Source organism: Falco cherrug, chromosome 1 (assembly GCF_023634085.1).
Source record: "Falco cherrug isolate bFalChe1 chromosome 1, bFalChe1.pri, whole genome shotgun sequence".
NCBI classification, from domain to species: Eukaryota; Metazoa; Chordata; class Aves; order Falconiformes; family Falconidae; genus Falco; species Falco cherrug.
The window spans coordinates 11,894,979-11,914,747 of NC_073697.1; the positions used below are offsets into that span (position 1 = coordinate 11,894,979).

Below are 19,769 nucleotides of genomic sequence, written 5' to 3' on the forward strand. Positions count from 1 at the left end.
TTACCACCATGAATCAAACCTTTCTTTTTTTTAAAAAGGTTAATGATACTTACCCTAATTCACAGGTGTGACAGATTCAGCCACTGAATTCTGTCACCAAAAATCATCTAACCAAAATTTTGGAAAGGGAAATTTCAAGAACTTAAAGTTTTACTTTACTGACCACTCTATGGGGAAATCTTTCAGATCACTTGTCATATCTGAATTCCAGTTCCTTATTCTCACCCTTAACAGAACATCACCCTTCTTTCCTGTCAGGTTTAGCAAGCTCATTCCCTTCCCGTTGCATACAACTTAGACTAGATGGAGCATACATTCAAAGTTATTTGGTTTTTTCCTGAAGCAGAAAACTATACTCTTACCCAAGAAAAACTGTAACGGGATTTTTAGTTCCCGTTCTTCTTTCAATTACCAGATGAGCAATAGTTGCATCTATGGATTTCTCTTTTGGTTTATTTAATGTAGCTTTTTGTAACTACATTACACTAACGTAGCTTTTGTTAAAGCTACATTTGTGTAACGCAGTTTCGTAGTCTTGGCTGTGGCCTCTTGCAGGTCATGAATGCAATAAGGTCAGGCTCCAGTCAACAAACTGCCAGGTCGTTAGGGCTTCTTTAGCGTCAGCAGCAACAGCCCAACATATGCATTGAAAGAGATGGACAGAAACATCTCAGTTAAAGGTTGAAGCGGTGACAGAGTTTACCACGAGAAGGGATTAAACTGCAGAAAAAGCAGAAAAGCATGTATGTGCAGAAATACTTCACTGGTGATTGGTGGTCAATCATCCAGACTGTCATAATTCAGCATTGAAATGCAGCCTATGGATCCCACAGGGAATCGTTTTATTGGCATCTAAATGTGCATACTATGTCTTCTTGAGGTATTAAAAACTCCATCAGAATAGGCACTCATTTGGAGCATCGCCAAGGTGCTTCAGCAGTTTGGGCTAGTGCAGCTCCATATATTTATTATTCCCACACTTCAATTGAGAAGAGCATCTTAGTGCTGAGATTGTGCCTCTGTTTTTTCTTTGAAAGTGAAATTCCTCCTTTCCACATTCACAATATATTCTTCAGAGACGCTGTCTATTCAAGTGTAGTAATTTTATCATGTTTTGTGACTTTTAGTAAGAAGAATATGAAGCCAAGGTACAGCAGACACATGCAGTGCATGGGCACGATGAGGGTATCTCTGTCTTGTCTACTCTAGACTTTAAAATTGTGTGCAGTACAGCTACCACGTCGGAAATCTGCCCTCTTCCCCCTCATGACATTTGCAGGGAGGTACAGGCTATCCAGAGCCTCAGAATTTAAGTCTCTGGGACAATAAGAAAGTAGTGGCATGGATTTCTAAGGACATTTCAAATTCATGCTTCACAGATAAGCTTACAAACAGCCAACAGCTCAACCCCTCTGTGTATAATGCACCAATTCTAGCCTTTTTCCTTCCCTCCCACGTTTAATCTAATCCAAAGATTAAGAGAGAATACCCTTCTACCAAATGCGTCCACTTTTATCATAAACTCTTTTACAACAAAATGGACCCTAACTACAGTGGTTTATTCTTTGTTAGTATCTTGCTTGCACTTCAAGGAGGAGAGTTGAGAGGTCTCTCTAAAAGCACACTTTGAGGACTCCTGCCTTAAAATAAATCGATATAATCAGTATTACTCACACTTTTCCAGAGGGTCCAGGCCCCTCACTGTAGGCAGGGTGGCAGAGAAGTTCACTGGGATGAAAGACTCCCACTCTTCTCTCTAACACATGCTGCTGAAATTAGAGCCAATACATAGAGTAGAAAATGTATACAGCCAGCTGTCTCTGTAGCAAAAACAAATCCTGCCCACTGCATAACCTGTCACACACAGAAGGGACCTTCCCCTTAAGTATACAATCCCGAGTATATAGAGAGAGCTCCACTACAGGGTACCCCATCAGCTTTATGAGTCAAAGAATTGTACCTGAGTAAAAACAGCACATGAAGTTAACTGTGGTCACTTTCCAGTAGCACAATGCCTCCCTGTAAAAGGCACTCCTTCTGCATACAGAAGGCTCGAAGAGGGAGGGCAGAAAGATGCGGCACTGTAAATCATGTGAACGCTTACCGGCGAGGTCAGAGTACCACAGAAGTTTAAGTCAGGGCAAACCTGACCTGCTCCCATATCAATTTCTATTCCAGTTACACAACGCAGGCTTTTACTTATTCTTAATTTAAACAAAAAATTGGAAGAAATGTTTATTTGGACAGCAGTATAGTCTAAGCAGAGAGATCACGCTAATCGTCTGAGTATATCTTTTATTAATAATTAATTAACTTCAATTTATTAAACCCTTTCAGGGAAACTAGGGAAAATATCCCAGTTCAGTTTTCTGAAAACAACATAGATTTAAAGGCACCTCCTCAGACATGACAGTAATGAGGTTGGTACCTGAGGGATATCTTGCCATTTGCTGTTGCTTTATTTCCATTTTTCATCTTTATTTCTCACCTTTTCTCCCACTTAAAGCACACTCTTTAAATTCTGAGTTGAAATAGGAGCTGTTCAGAACTTCCTCTTATTTTTCCATGCCTCTTTCCAGGGGACAAGAAGTGCTCAAATCTCAGTGCACCTCCATGAAAAAGGTAGAATTCACTCTTTGATCTAGGTACACACTGTTATCCCAGATAGCTCAGGCACACCTGCAGCAAGCAAAGCAGTTTAATCCAGAGATTTTTATGGTCCTGCCTGCCCCTTGGCTTATGCCAGCCTTGCACATTGGAGGAGGACTTGACCAGCCAGCTGAGCCAGCCTTGGTGCATCCACGCCAGTGCACAGCCAGGCAGCAACCCCAGGGAGGACACAGAAGTTACCAGATTGCCTTTTGGCATTGGTATCACTTCTGAGGCTGGTCTGGGGGCTACCATGCCTGCTTCCCTCCAGTGCAGAGTCAACTTGGCTCAAGATGCAAAGACAGGAGTTTCTGGGTTTACTCTAGGCAGCACAGCAAGAATGAGCAATATTGTCAAAATAGGAACTATGCTATTACAAGTAATTTGGTAGTAATTCCACTGATTCTCCCCTTCCAAATGAGAAACGCTTCATTGCTCCTTCATCATCAAGGAAGAATAGAAGAGGCACTAACAGTCAAAATACCAAAAAGTGCCGACAGATCCTGTAGCCAGAGTAGAGAGGTTTTTCACGGTCTCGCCTCTTCATATGGACAGCCTTGCTAATCTTCACAGAATGAAGGATGTCACCATGAAGCAGAGTGCGAAGGACTGAAAGGTCAAAGTAGTAAAGAATTTTATTTTATAGAATGTATTTCGCATTACATTTCTAATGTTGCATCTCCTGACCAAAGCTATTCTGAACACACTGGGCGACAAAATAGAAATTCAACCTCCTGACAATTACTCTGTCAGACAACTGGAAATGAGAAACGATGCACCTAGCCACTGTCCATCTTTCTAACTCTCCCTTCATCTCCACAAAAAGGATACGAAGTCCAGTTTTCCTGGAAAAGTTCCCTTTCTCATCTTCTGCACGGGATGCACAGGCAGCCACGTGTTCGGGTACCTATGCACCACCACAGTGGAGTCACAGTAACAGACAAGTCTCTCCAAGAACTGGGAGAGCTTTTTACAAACCCTGTTTTAATTTTATCGCGTAAGCTTATCTGACGCCAGCACTACCTATCCAGATTTACAAAATCCACCTCTATAAGCTTCAGAATCTCCTAATAAGTGAATTCTCTTATTCAATGTGAAAATGAAGTAATCTTCCCACTCCAAACAGTCCAGCGTATCATCTGCTTAGCACGTTTTCTTTTCATTTAAACAAAAAATACAAATACAGCTTTCAATCACTTAGGCTAAAGACTGAAGCTAGAGCTCCTCACCTCACATTCACCAGGGGCAGAACTTCTTCCATCACGTCTTATGCTACACTGAGCATAATAAACTCAAATTACATGAAATCACAGTACGTCTTGTCAAAAAGAAAGCTGCAACTCCCCGGGGTAAAAGACCATACATTTTTATTTCCCCTCGTATGGCCTTGCATTTACTTCCACTTCTGATAATTACTGACTTGGGAGGGCAGAGAGCAGGGTGGGAGAAAAGCCAGGAATTGGGCCAACCTCTGGTTTGAAACGTTGTTTTCTTCTCTATTTTGGCAGTAAAATTTTGCATTCATTTTCTTGCATTCCATAACTATAGCTATCAGTGACTCAGTTTATAAGGGCAGTTGTCAGAGTATGCAAAAGTAATTCTAAAGCTAAAAAGCAGAAGTGCTTCAGCCACCATATTCTGGATTTTCATATGTCTGTTGGCAGTTTCTGTGATTGAAGCAGCAGATTCAAAACTCAACACCACAAAATATATAGTGAGGTGTAACAGTACAAAAGTTTACTGGGTTAAAAGGAAACCTGCAACTATTTTGTTCAGCAAATAAAGCCTGAAAGTAAAAAAACCCAACCAACCAAACAAACAAAAACAAAAAAAACCAACAAAAAAAATCACCACACACAAAAAAACACAAACCAGAAAAGAAAAAAAAAAAGAGAAAAAAAAAAAAGCAAGCTGGGAACAAAACTAAATATACATAAATATGCATTGGTTTGTTTTGTCTTTGAAAATAAATGTCCAGGTGCTTAGCTGTCACCCAGAGAGGGAACATTTTAGCACACCAGAGAGTATGCAAGCATGAATGAAGGGACTTTTGGCTCCTTCCTCTGCAACCAGTTGACAGGCTACTCTCTGTGTGTATTTTAACAGGGCCTGGGGATTATATGCCCTTGTCCCTGCTCAGATATGAAAAAAGCCAACCACACCTGAGGCATTTCTGTAAGGACTGCAAGACCGGAACAGCGACCAAAATGGCAGGCAGACACCAGCACCACGCTGGCATGATCAGTGCAGAAGTAAAAAGAAACCTCTGTTTCAGTGATCCCCTTGTAGTGTAGCCCATCAACTTCAGATTCAGAATCTGGCCCTGCATGAACATTGACCTACTGGCACTATCTGTCACGTTGAGAAAGGGACGCTTTTTTCCTCCAGACATGACAGATGTGCAGTTTAAACCTCTCAGTTACCAAAATCTCCTTCCTACCTAGCTGCCAGCTAAACTAGTCAGCTTTGCTCAATAACCTGATAATATGAAGTGCCGTACAACATCTCTGGTATTTAAAATTAAGATGCTCCTTGCAGTCATGCTTAGTACTTAACTTTATCTGCATGGCTTTTCTGCTTTTGTACTCCTCTTCTGATTTGAAACTACAGAAATTTATTTGCATTGAGGGCTCCTCACTATATTCTCTTTGATTCTTTTTCTGTTCATCAGAGGATATTTTCATCTTCTAGAGTCTGACACCATCCTGAAGAGCAAAACATTATAAACAGATTACAAGCAGTGTGCGTTCAAATAAATTACATGTTTAAATGTGTCAGTTAAATTATAATGCTCAATTAGACAGCTAATTATGTTGAAAATGCAGTTGTGTGCATAAATTGATGGCCACTCCCCCAGCCTGCCTGGCTGCTTCCATTCATATATTGTCTCTTCATAAGTTTTATTTTTCAAATATCACCTGGTGGAAGGTGCAGCTAAGTGCAGTCATACACTGTTTCACTGTTACTTCATTTTTAAAAAAATCATTTCAAATACAATTCAGCATTCTCACTGAGTTTTACTACCTGCCGTTAGAACTTTAGTGGCAGCTGGTTTGTGGACTAGGTTCCCAGATTTCTCAGGGTCACATTCCCAAAAGGCTTTCCCCCTGTTTACGATGTCTTACTTTCCAGGATACTTTTTAATGACTCTCACTGCATCATTCTACAAGGAAAATATAAATTTCTTTTAAAATTACATGCACATGTGAATTTTACAGATGACCTTTTGAATTAACAAAGTTGTGCATGAAACCACAACGGACAATTGTATTTATAAAATACAGTATTAATATTGCAATTGCACTCCTTAATACTAGCTAGGACCTGAAAATCAAGTAGGAAGAAGAATCTGTCAGCACCAATTAATCAAAATTTGATTTAAGGATAATACCTTGGTATTACAAAATACATCCTCATACGTATTCATGACATCTCATCCCCCAATCATCGTGCAAAATAGCTCTTTTCAGATACATTCATCAAACCATTCATTCAGTTTCTATAGGTTCACAAAGTTTATTGGCGACCAATCTAACTAAAGCATTCATACACAGCAAAATCCAAGGTCTCATAGTTTGTAAGATCTGTGAAGAGCTAAATGAGTTGTTTGGTGTCACCAGACAGTTTGATATCTCATTTCTTACAGTATGAAAGAAATCATCAGTAAAGTTCATCAGTATTGCTGTGTTAAAAACTGAGGCAAAATAAAGACAGTATAATACCACCAAAGAGGTAAAAGTAAATTCCACTCAGGCTCAGCATACAGTATCATTTCAGGCAGTCAGCTGTTCTTTTTAGTCTTACGTTTAGATATTATACACAAATTAATGCTGGGGGGGGGGGGGGGGGAAACCCAAGCATGATCATTTTCTTTCTTTTCTAGTTTTTTGGTCTTTCTTGTAAATTGTCAAAGGTAAGAGTTTTATTATAAGGTCTAAAACCATTGTTATACAGTTTCTCCATACTGTCAGGCCATATGAGCCATAATTATTTGTGAAAGTGTTCTGTCAGCCTGTATCTCCTAATAATCCATTTAAGACACCTCCCAGTAAAGAAAAGACAACTGAAATAACCCTGTGTCTGTAGCTCTGGGCATATACAGTAGTAAAATCCAGCTCCTCGAGACATGTAAAATTAATCTGGATAAGTACTGCAAATGACGATGTATGAACCTACTCCAACTCTAACAACACAAGAGACAAAATGATCTATTGTGCTACATCTTTTTTTTTTTTTTTTTTTTTTTAATTATTACCTCTATGGTCATTCAAGAGGGAAAGCCTTCATAATTATGCTCTACTTTGTCCTTTCAGGACTTGCAGTAACTCCTCTAAAATATCTCAACAACAGAAATCAGGGAATTCCAGGATATGTTTTTTATGACACATGTTACAAATTATTAAATTCCGCTTTGCAACTAAAAATTCTGTTTGCCTCTTTTAAAAAATGGCATTAACATTCACCCATCAATTTCTGACATGCCATTTTGAACCTCTAGTAATGGTAAAACAGACTATTTGAAATACATAGAAGCAGGGTTAGTATTTATCATTTGGTCCTCGGTCTCTGAGCAGCGCCAGTCTGCCAGCCTACAGAGTCAGAGAGTGACACTGAGAAGGGCTAGAAACTGCTTAGAGATTTTTAAAGGTTCTTATGATTGTCACTAAGCTCACTGCTCCACAACAGATTGAAAACTGCGAGAGGTTTTCCAGCTGAAGTCACGTGTGTATTAAAGAGGATTAACATGAACAGCCAACTAGCAAATGCCAGTTTCTTTCTTTCCATTTTTTTAATCCTCCTTTCTTTCTATCCTACAATAAAACCTTTTTTTTTCCTCCCCTCCCCCCTGCCCCCCTTCTATATATTTCCCCTCTTTTGGAATAATGCATTAAAGAAGCTGAAAGTCATTTAACAGATGCATCTAGCACAATGAAATTCTGTGCTACAGACTCTGAGGATGCAGACTGCGTAGTAAATCTCACTCAAAGCAAAGAGTATTAAATCATGGAACCATTGGAATGACTCAGGGTCACAACTGTTCATTTACACAATTCAGTTGTTGCATGCTTATCTCTGCATTCTCTTCTGTCCCCAGTGTGTATATCAACAAAACCTGTTCAGTCAGAAAAACACCTTTGGGTTAGCATCCAAAGCCATCGTGGACAGGAATAAAATAGAAATGCTTTGGGTGAATCACACTGAAAGGCAGCCTTCGGAGTGACACCTCTACCAAGGCAGAGCGCAGCACCGCTGCTTTTGGACACTGTGCAGCCTCATCCCATCAGCTGGCCAGCTTTCACCTTCAGCTACATCTCCAAAACATTAATGGCATCACAGTCTGGCCCAGTCCTACAGCTGCTGTTCACACACAGTAGGTTGGCTGAGTACAGCAAGAAAATCAGAGAAACAAACATTGTAATTAACAGATCTCACAATTTTGCCCAGGTTTTAATAGTTTAATCAATTAGCTGCATACTACTTCATGTTGAAGCCTTTCCATGATAACCTGATGTGTTCCCTGGGTGCACTCTCAACTGAAAGTTAAGGGAAAGAAAAAATACAAAGTTGTGGGGGTTTTGGGTTTTTTTTTTTCTAGTGGGAAAAAAAGTGAGATCGGAGGTCTGTGGTTAATACTCAGACAGTATTATCCACTTTCTTTTCTAGGAACATTTTTGTTTTTCACAAGAGAAGTCATTTCTGGTGACATCATTAACTGCTGTATAGCAGCTCAATGCCATAACCAGACAGTCCTTCAAGGCCCGGCAGACTGGGCTCCCCAGCAAACGCCACCCACCTGCAAGGCCACCAAGAGTTGACTACAGTTGCGGCTCCGAGATTTCTTGATACAAAAGTTGCACCTGAATTATCACTATTTTAACTGCCAGAGCACATCTCCACCACAGATTTGCATAAGCCCTTTTCAGACAACCTTCAACTCTGGAGAAAAAAAGATGTTTTCTCCATTTTTGCTTGAAATTTTTTCTTTTGTTTTAGACCATCCACTCATACTAAAACAAACAAACAAACAAAAAAAACCAACAACAAACCACCAACCAAACCACACTGTGCTCTTTAAATTCCTTGCTTTCAGTTTAGAGGTAAGTTTTCCAAGATATATTTTTCAACAATCTTAAGGATACATATGAAAAAAGAAAAAAAATCACCAACAAATCTTGATCCTCACTAATTTCTATTGTAGGAACTTTTTTTTTTCCATTAACATTGCTGAATGTCATTCACAAAGCAATTTGACATCTGTGCGCACTTAAACTATGAACATCTCAACACTTCCCTTTTAAATTCCTCAGGAAGTAGTGGTCAGATTTAAATGCCAAAGATGAGGAAGATAAATTTCTGAATGGGACCTCTGAGAGACAGATTATAGCACATTGTAACTATTACATTAAGTTTTCTCCAGGTGGAAAAAAAAGCCAAAGGTAAAGGAGACCCCTGGGTCTCTTACTCTGTTCATTTAGGTCAGAAACCTTTGTAGCACTTAAATATTTCAAACTAATTCCCCAGAAAAACCTCAAAAAAGTAATATTTCACTTTTTTTAATAAAACTCTCTCAAAGTACAAAATTGGCTAAGCCAATCTGAGCTGTAGCTAGGAAGAAGTGGTACGTTAGTACACTGAGAGATTGATCTCGTTACACTTACAAACCACCAGAATAACGCTTTAGTGCAGTGTCTTTCTCTCATGCCCTTTTGCAAGTGAACTTAATTTCAGCCAACTCTGCTCTCAGATATGGCTCCAAAAATGGGGTAATTTGGGTGTCAGAATAAAATAAGCAGGCTTTTTTCCACTGTAGTTATTTCATTTCTTATAATACATATATTCTTCATTCAATTACCTTACACCAGAGAAACTGTTCATGTTTCAGACCTTAATGAGCACATAATATCCTTCAAGAGATACCTGTTTGCTGTGTTTAAGGCATTAATTCTCTGAATGAACCTTAAACTCCTGCTTATTCAGGTAGAGTTTTCTAGACGTAAAAAGCACCACTTCAGCAGATTATCAGCCATGAACTTTTTCAATATATATCCAATAACATTTTTTTAAAAAAAAGCATTCAGACAGTTTTCATAGATCAAAGTAATTTTGTCATATCCTCAGTTTGAAGAAAATAACATTTGTCCACTGAAACTGGTAACTCTACTATTACTCCCAGTACACGTTACATGTGAAAAACAGAGAAACTAAATTAAAAGGAAGAAAAATTCAGCTTCGTATTCTCTTGGGAGGAGACAAGAATGAAGGTCCATAAGCAGCTTCTTTCATCCAGTTTTTCAAAGAAATGTGCGTTGGCTGCACGACAACCTCTGTCATGAACCATCAAGAAAATGCTGAACCTTGTAATATAAACCACCTCCACTGCAAAAGTAACTCTACCAGCTGGCAGTAGTAATCAGGAACACAGTAAATTTATTTATCTTACTACACAAGCTGCCTGAAAGAAAAAGGGAGACAACTGTTATATTTATTTTCTGCACAGCAGCGCAGAAAGAAATGCATGGCCAAGCCTATGCCATTTAACTATGTTTAATCCAGAATCTCATCCAATGGAATAATCACTGACTAATCTCAGCAGGTAACTGCAGAGACACTGACAGTACTGATCACTTTATTTTTACATGGTTATCAAGTGATTTGTTTCAAAAAGGAAACAGTCCACCCTCCTTTGTCTGTTGGGTTCGGTATACCCATTATTAATGTGTAATTTGCTTCTATTGCTGTTTTCATAACTTTCATCATAATCTTGTGCTTGTGGTATCACTGTTTGCTGTGAAAATCATTAGAGGTTAGTGAACTACAAACAGAAAAAATTATTTATTTTAGTGTACATAAAGCTTTCTAATGTAAAATTTTGGTCATTTTCTCAAAATTTCCCCATGAGAATAACAAACAAGGGATTTTTTCACTCTGCTTTTAAAATCAGGAAAAGAATTTATAGCCTCCAAATGACTGTGGCCCACGGGAGAATCCTGGGACTTCTCTTTTCACCACCTGCCACTTCCCCTTTCTTGTGGTCACAGCTAACATCACAAGTCCCACTGCCTACCCAGTGACTCCTGTACTTCACTTTAATCCACTGAGTAGTCCCATGTCGGCTGCAAGTGCTTTAAGGCAGGAATTGGGTCATTGATTTACAAATGTAAACCAATCTACACAACAGAAATTGCTCAGACTAGCCTGTAGACGGGCACACACAGGCATCTTCTCACCCTGGGTATTCATGCTGCTGTGGCTACTCCGGTGCCTCTGTCCATCCACGCCAGTTTACTGACATGGCAAGCACCTCTCCCATTGGCAATATAAACACATCAACAACTCTGTCAGCTCTTGAAACCCAGCTGGACGCAATGCTATGGCAAATAAAGCCACATGGTACAACATGCTTGCTTGCCCAGCTCTGCTGATGTCAACTGCTGTCATGATGTCATGACCAGAACCAAAGACTTCCTCATAACACGGGAAGCTGTGCAAGATCATCGCTGCTTCACTGAAATTGTTGCAATCAGCTACGTAAAGATGAGTGCTTACTAAAGCCTGCGTTAGCCTCTGTCTCTTCACCCAAATATTTAGATGCATGAAAGCAGGTCTTTAGACTGTTGTCATTTCTATACTTTTGAGAGGAACTCCTATTCTTTTGAGAGGACACTGTCTGCACAACAAGGTTTGCCATTGTAACTACGCCCATTGGCAGTAGAGAGGAGAATAAATCACTTTGTCAGCCCAAATAAAGATAAAAAAATGCCTGGTGTAGAAACAGAATCACTAACAGCTGAGTACTTTTGCAGGTTGAGGTTACGTCATTTGTCATTTTTTGTATTATGCAAATACTCAGCACCTCTGCTAGACAGCATGTCCACCTTCACCATGTTAACATCGTGACATACGCTAACGTATGTTACCATAGCCATTCCAGTGCTGGCAAGGTCAGCATGAAAGCATGAATGCTCAGCAACTCTGACTGTTTGCTGGGGTTTTTTTGTTGGTTTTTTTTTCATTTGCATCTTTTCTATGAGAGATAGAAGCCCTGCCTGAGGAAGGTGGATTCATTACAATACTTACCCTTTTCTTCTTGTAGGTATGGGTCATCAGGGGCAGAAGGAGGTTAGACTGGGCTCATAAAACAACACAGAACATGCAAAGCGTGCTGCAAGAACTGTCTCGTTTTCATCCCTTGCCCTGTTCTAAGATAATATGAAAACTATGCGTGATTAATTTTTTAAAAATTGGAAAAGATGATGCCTAAGGCATCTCTAATCAACTTGCTGGTGAGGTACATACAATTCTGCTGCAGTCCTGCACCGCAAATAAGCTACACAGAATTTTAATACAGCAATTATTGCCTGCCACTTCAAGATAATGACTACCTACCAACCCATTTAAGATGGGTGTGTGTATGTGCATCAACAAGAGGGATAAATTGCAAGCTTCTTTAAAAAAGGAGGTGGCAGAATGAGATTTTTACTAGATGAACTACCCCATAACGCTCAAGGAGGGTAAAAGGAGTCATCTAGATGAGGAAAACTTACCACAGAGTACATCTACTACAAGGCCCCTTTACAATGCTCCAGAGTCAGATAGTGGCAGCACACCCAGAACAAGAAACAGGATCACCCATCCATGTAACAACACCTAGCGCTAAAGTAAAGCCTGCCAAATATACTGGCATGGACATATTTTTGGGCAGAGAAAATGTTGATAACTGAGGAAACAACAGTGGGAAAAGTAGAAGAGAGTGGAGGGCATGCCTATTACAGGAAAAAGAGGAACTTGAAAAAATTGCATCATTTCCCTCTCCTGTGCTGGACTTTGTGACCTGTCCCTGCGCGCCTTTGCTTTTCAGACACACCCATATAATCCTTCTGGGCCACAAAAGGCTCTCACAACAAAAGGTGGTGTAGTTCCTCTGCTTATCTAGCATTACACAGCCCAGCTTTAAACCAGTGCAGCCAGATGGAGAGTCAAGAGGTCACTGGTTATTTTTAAGCTCCATCTCTAGGAAAAAGCTTTTCCCATGGATGTTAACTATTAGTTGAAGTAATTGTGTGTACCCTAGCGTATGTCAAGACATTATTAGGTTAGATCCAATCTACAGCAAGCTTCTCTCCAGCTACACAAAAGTAACAGTGTGTATTATTATGACATAGTGGTGGACAAAATTTGGAAGAAAATCTTGTTTAGGCAGAAGAATGCAAGAAGCTGCCCTTGGATGGCAAACAAACAAACAAACAAACAAAAAACGAACAAAACCCCAAACATTACCCGTATAAGCATGGATAGGCACAATTTGCTCATACTTGGGTCTAGCAGACCCTGTTAACAGAAAAGGAATCACCCAAGAAACAATTTATTGCTGCCTGCTTCCACCCTAGTCAAACAAGGTAGCAGCTAGCTTTGAAAAACAGCCCAGTTTTCTAACGAGTTTCACAATAACACATAGATGTATCCAGAAAAACAAGAGGTGGGAGTGAGAAACACTGTACTGTATCAAAAAACCTGCAGGGTTTTTACCCCTGTGGGTAGATGCAGAGATAATGAATTTTTTGCAGTTAATCTCCTCTGTGTTTTGTTTTTAGACTATGAACCCAACATGTGCACAAAACTCTACCAAATAGTTTGATTTTTGGTACTTTATGTAGGCTACATACATATATATAAACACACAACTCTACCCTGCTTAAGATTAGTATGCTTACAACCATTTGATCTGTAGACATCATGAAAATGCCAACATGAGAATTTTCACTAGAAATTTCTGAGCATCAGGTTTGTCCTCCTCCTCTAGATAACTGCATGAAATTCCTAAAACAGAAACAGAAGCTGAAAGATAGATTCAGATTCAGAGTTTCAAAAAGATTTTCACAGATTTTTTTGCATTCAATGCAAGAAAGTAAGTTCGGTAATTAAGAAAATAAAAGGAAAGTTCTGTTACGGATTCAAAACTGATGAAGATTGCTTCATAAGGTAGAAGATCTTTGAGTTACAATATACTCAGTGGAATTGTAACACTAATGCTCTTTTCTGTGTTTATTGGCAAAGTGTGAAATGGGGTAAACCAGAAAAATTGCTTATGGCACAGAAGTAGTAAGAATTAAAAGGAAAAAAAAAAATCTCAAGTCATAGCAATACTAAAGTATGGGGCAATACAGTGCCGGATGAAACTGAGTCTATGCAAGGGCCATCACTGAACAGAGATGTCTTATGAATTACTACAGTTGCAACTGAAAAATCATGCAGTTACTGAGAAAAAGCAATAGTGGGGACTTCCACTCAGTGCACAAAAGAGGTCAGCGGAAGAATATTCGATGACATGCTTTAGAATATCCTACTAGAACAACTCTGAAAATACACTTTTTTTTACCATTTTCAGCTTTCTGAAGCTCCTGGAGCTCCATTTCTACTATACATCTAATGTTTTGATCTTGTATACTCCATCACACACTGCCCAGCTCCCAGCTTTGCAGAGTCCTTGGCTCTGTTTCTTTCAACAGTTCTGCTCCTACCAGCCCATTGCCCTGTAAGGTGCCACCAATTACATCGCAAATCAATGCAAACATTGCTGACTTCAGAGAAGTTACAAAAGTACATATAGGGTCTGAGACGACAATGGTATGTGGACATTAAGTAGCACTTAGTTAAACAAACCTGTTGACCATTTTGACCCAAGTCACATCTTCTGAAGTCCCGCCGTTTGTGCAGGGCTAAGCAGGATTTTACATTCACAATGGACCTCTGTTCCATTTTCCCCTAAGGACAGCACATATGCCTCCAAATACCTAACAGAAGCTGAGACAATTCTAGCACTTTACTCCTCAGGTTTTTACAGAATTACTTTGCAGAAAAGATCTTCTGCCTAAAGCTTCTTCTCCCTGTGTTTAAAGACTACTTTAAGACCAACACATAAAACAGGCCAGCAGACAATGTTTTGCATTTAAAGTCTACAGTGCAATGCATATCTTCTATACTGCTCCTCTGCTGAAAACTCTCTACATGAGTAAGTGTAGGAGACAGACATTATATAAGGTTGGAACATAACACGATACATGCCTGCACTCCTCACTCTCCCCTGACAGCTGCCTCATGCTTAGGTCTTCTTTCTGGAAACTGCATACCACTGCATGCCATGAATGTCAGGTCAAAAAGATCTGAGGTCCATGAGGAAGGATTTCTACCTGTTCTGATTCTGCTGTTAGCACTTCTTTGTCCATCACACACTCAAGCACACTTAAAATCTCAATGAGGATTTTATGGAATTATTCATCATCTTTATAGGTAATTAAATAATAGTGTACATGAGGGGTTTATTTTTAGTTTCACCTCCACTTTAAGCTAAGATTAGTATTTTCTTTCTCATAGAAACATCTTCACTAATTTATAGCATAGAAGGAGGAAACCTTAAGAACATTTAATTGTCACAGACACATTCTCAGCTCTTCATCTTTTGGTATTTAAAATTGTCTCCCCAAACCCAGTACCATGCCAAAAGAAAAGAAAAATAATATCAAAATAGAATGCAAAAAAAAGAGATCAGCTTAGGCTGCAAATAAAGTCAAAACATTCAGCAAATCTAAAATTGTAATAACTACAGCAAGAAAAGATATGGAAAAATCCATCGTGCAAGGGAATCTTTAGCTACAAATGAATGACCAGAGCAAAAGGCTAAGCTGTGCAGTCACCCTGCTGCTATGGCAGGGGATGCCAACACTAGGCTTTTTGCCGAATAGGAAACTGCTAAAGCGCAACCTTTGGAATGAGGACATGTCAGTAAGAACTTGTAATCTTGCGTCCTGTGGACAGCTTTTGACCATGAAGTCTCTAATATGCTTGGCTGTGCTTTATTATTTTTTTTTAATTATTATTTTATTTTTTACTATGGCAGGCAGTGATTTTTTTGTGTTAACAGTGATACCAGGCAATACTGGCACCAGTACTTCTACCTGTAGGACAACAGGAGACTGCGAAGCCATCTAACTTCTGCTTCAATGTAGTGTTGAGATTAGTGCTAGACAGTTCACACCAGAAGCTTCATCAAAGCCAAATAATTATACAGTTAGCTTTCCTTTAAAATATATTCCATAGCTACTATAACTTGTTAATAACTTTCTGCAAGGCGTGAAGTATCTCTGAAAGTCACACACTAGCCAAAATATGTTTGCTCTCCCTTTAATACCACTGATAAGTTTCAAAAATGTTATAGTTCAATTACATTGTTCTTCTGGTAATACAACAGGAGATGAGGGTGGGTATTAAGTCATTACTTCAGCCTGCAGTTTCACCTCAGTTATAACATGCTTTTTCAGCACTGATGCAAGGGAAAGGTGGTGTCACTTACAATCCAACAAAGATAGATGGAAAAATTCCAATTATTCTCAAATGAACAAAAATAGAGGAGGCTGTACAGATCTGAAGTTTCTATTAGCAGGCTTATAATAGAAGACAAAACCAAAACATAAAAAGCATAAAACTAAATGTAGCTTTATGTGAGTAAAAATTACTGCATAAATATAGCAAAATCCCCGTGGAGAATAAGAATTTTCCCAAAACAAACGTCTCTCACTGGTCTAAATGTATGTGCTAGTCTCATGCCTGCAGAAGAAAAGTAACCTCCATGTATCTTCATTGAAGGTTTGGATTTAACAGCTGAATCCCCATGAGTTTTCATAGTGCCCAGGGATGGTAATTTGGACCCAGCAAGACTGCTGTTCTTACTGCAGATATGAAAGCCTGTTAAAGATGAACAATTACATATACCTTCTTATATTTTGCAAGGTCACAAACATGCTGATTGCAGCACAAAAGCAATTTTTTACAAAAATACTGCCTGAGGGATGTGGTGAGCCAAGGGGTACCTTTCCTGCATTCCATCAACCTGTTGCAGAGTTACCAACACCATCTCTTCACTGTCACACAGGCAGTTTTTTACCATGAAAATAAGATAAATGACAATGTCATATTAAGAGAGAAAACTGAAGCTGTCTACGGTCTACAGGAGCAATTCAAGATCATCCGATCTTTGAGGAGCATTTCCTCATTCCAAAGCCACCACCAAAAAGCACATTATTCCAAAAAGCACATCACAAGCATTACATAAAACAGCTGGTCTGTCACAGGAACAATAATTTTAGAGTCCAGTTAGGATCAATAAAGATCAGGTAGCAACTTTATAAAATCAACGGTGTCAGTGACAGCACCCTAATTACGTTTCTACCCAGGTAATTGCAGTTCAATGACTGGCAGCTCCTGCAGGGCCCCTGCTCCCCTCCCTTCCTACCTTCTCCATTTCCTCTGTAAAACTTGTCAATGTGATCACACACTTTTAAGAGATTATTGCATTTCAGGGATGGTCAAAGTTAACTTTGTATAGCTCAGTCTTTCCATATGATGTGGAGACTCAGTAAGCTAAAATAAGCACACCAATATAAGGTTTTTCTCTCAGAAGACACTGTAAACACTTGAAGGAATGGCTTTATTATCTTTAGACTGTCCTGGGGACAACTATTCTCTTTCTAAATTCAAAACTTCTCAATAAAAGAAGAAAAATTTCCAGTAGGGTAACTTACATTCAATGTTACTGTATGTTTTTCTTAATATCGCCTATCTTATTATACAAATAGCCTTTCTTGGGCTTCAGGTAGAAGAGTTTATGAGCTTCTAGAACATCCCAGTTCCAGTGGGCTTCAGAGATTATTCATGCCTACACACCCCTTCCTATCTAGCAACTAACCATCACCATAGACACGCTAAAGAAAGATACATAAAGTGAAAAAGTTTACTTGTAGAACCTAAAATCCTGGCTCACTAACACTCTGTTGTTCTGCAGCTGCATTTTTTGTATTTGTTTTGGTCTACACAAGAGGCAAAAGTCCTTCCCTACATCAAAGTTATATTCTGAAGTAAATCCACGGAAACCTGTGTGGACATAGCACCTCCTGATCTGTAATCAGACTTAGGCCCAAATAGGATTTATAAACCTGGCAGTAAAATTTATGGCAGCACTTAAAAATGACACACTTTAATTAAAATGAGAGATGCTAGGGTAGATATTTTTTTCCCCCTTTTTATAGTTTCGTGGCCAGACTGCTGCAGTAATTGAGGACTCATCTTATTATGATCTTCATCATAATTATTTTTCTTTGTTTAATGTTCAAACAAAGTTTCATTTCCATCTTCCATTTCATTTTACAGATTTTGATCTTACTAGCAGCCTGGAGAGCCCTGTTTAATTCTCCTACATGTTAGGACCAAAGAAGAGAACTAATTAAAAAGAAAATCTGGGAAGTATAAAGAAGATTCAGGGGTGGGGTGTTGGGCAGCAGAGGGGGAAGCAGCACAACAACAATTGCCAATAAAGGCACACCTAATCAGCAAGCAGAATTATTGAGGTATTACTCCAAGTAGCATTGTGTTACGTGAGTAATTCTGCCTTTCCTTACTGGGTCTAGAAATGCATTCCCAACTATAATTTCATGAGGCTCTCACAGCTCTAAATTTCCTGCGTGATCACTTTAAGCCACATTGCGCCTTACAGGAGTCCTCACAATAAGAGTTTGTCCAAAACCAGGAATTATTTATGTCACATATTTCCCTCTTTCCGCAATTTTCACTGAAAAGTTTCACCCAGCTTTACAGAGTCTTGCAAAACTAAATCCTTATCATTTAAGGCACTGCTGGAAATTAAGTGATGCATTAGCAGCTCACACCTCCCATTCATTTCTGTATGTGCATCTTGTCCTAAGGGGAAAAATGATGTTGCATCTAGGGAAGTATTATATTTGCTGGGTTTATTTCAATACAAAATCATTTGAAAATAGGCATAAATTTACATGTGTTCTCCCAAAACAAAACCCGAATGGTTTGCTTTGACTACACAAAAGATATAAATGATCGTGTAGGCTACGCACTTAAACCACTACCCCTCTGTGGCAGACAGTAGTTCTTGGTCAGTAGTTAACTACAGTACAGGTTAGTACCTTAGTAAGTAACATATGACCTTTTTTCTGTACCATAGCTTTTACATTTTTATCAGCCATAGCAGCTGTCTTTTTATAGAGCAGACCTGATATACCATGAAACCAAAGAGGTGCTTGTTTAAACCACTTCTGGAAACCTTACTGTGATGTTAATTAATTTATTCACTTACACTCATCTTATGAAAAGCCACAGAACAATTTAAAGAGTGTATAGCCCCTCTATGTGAACCTAAAACCAATACAACATGAAAATCTTACATTTATTACAGAAATTATGAGTTCTGACTATGAATGATGCTACAGTTAAAATATGTTAACCCACCTATCCTTTCCTTATAATGGGGATAGCCAAAATGTTATCCCCAAATTTGGCCTTCCTGACTTTTTAAAACAAGTGCTAGCAAACATAAAGTACTACTCTGTCAGTAAGGGAAGAGGAGATCAAAACCTGTCCATATTAAGGAAATAAATAAAGCAGAAGAAGGGCCAGGAGGTCACTGTTAAATTGTCACCACTTTAAGAGGAATTCACATGCCCAGACACAGACGCCTAGTCCATTTGTTATGCTTTCAGGTATCTTCCTGCCTTAGCTGATGTTCCAGCGGGGCATGAGTATCCCATAGATCCTGTATCACATCTGCCAACCATACAGAGGTTATATCAGCAGGTATAGGTGTCTACCACAGTTGAGTACCTGAATCACTTCTCTTTTCTCTGTCTCTCACTGTCTGCAAACCGCAGTACTACTCCTGATACTGCATCATCCATCACAGTCCACTGGCACTGGGACACTCAATATTTTATCTTAGAAAAAGGTCAGATTTCCTCTTCTTGCTCTTGTGTAATACAATATACGAAAAAGGCAAGCAGCATTTAGGCAGATAGAATTAGACCACCCTTGAGACTGAGCATATTTAATTCTCAAATTTATGTATCAAATGAACAGACAAGACAGGAACAGATCACATCGCAAGGTGCTTCAGAACAAGGCATAACCTAAAGAATCAAATTGCAGCTTTCATGCCTATGGTCCAACTGCATCCCAACTCCACCAAAGGGAAATCCAGGCACCTGGAGTAGCCAGAAGCTGTGGCATGTTCCCCCAGGCATCTCAAAAGGGGATCTGTGACTCCA

At 39.2% G+C, this 19,769-nt stretch overlaps 1 protein-coding gene across 1 annotated transcript in view; it reads right to left on the reverse strand.

Annotated features, from left to right (window-relative positions):
- SLC7A11 (solute carrier family 7 member 11) overlaps positions 1-19,769 on the reverse strand; it is a 242,637-nt gene that overhangs the window by 66,775 nt on the left and 156,093 nt on the right. Inside the window, exon 4 of the mRNA XM_055719310.1 lies at positions 2,489-3,258. The gene's annotated coding sequence lies outside the window, so the exon portion shown is untranslated. The remainder of the gene's footprint in view (positions 1-2,488; positions 3,259-19,769) is intronic.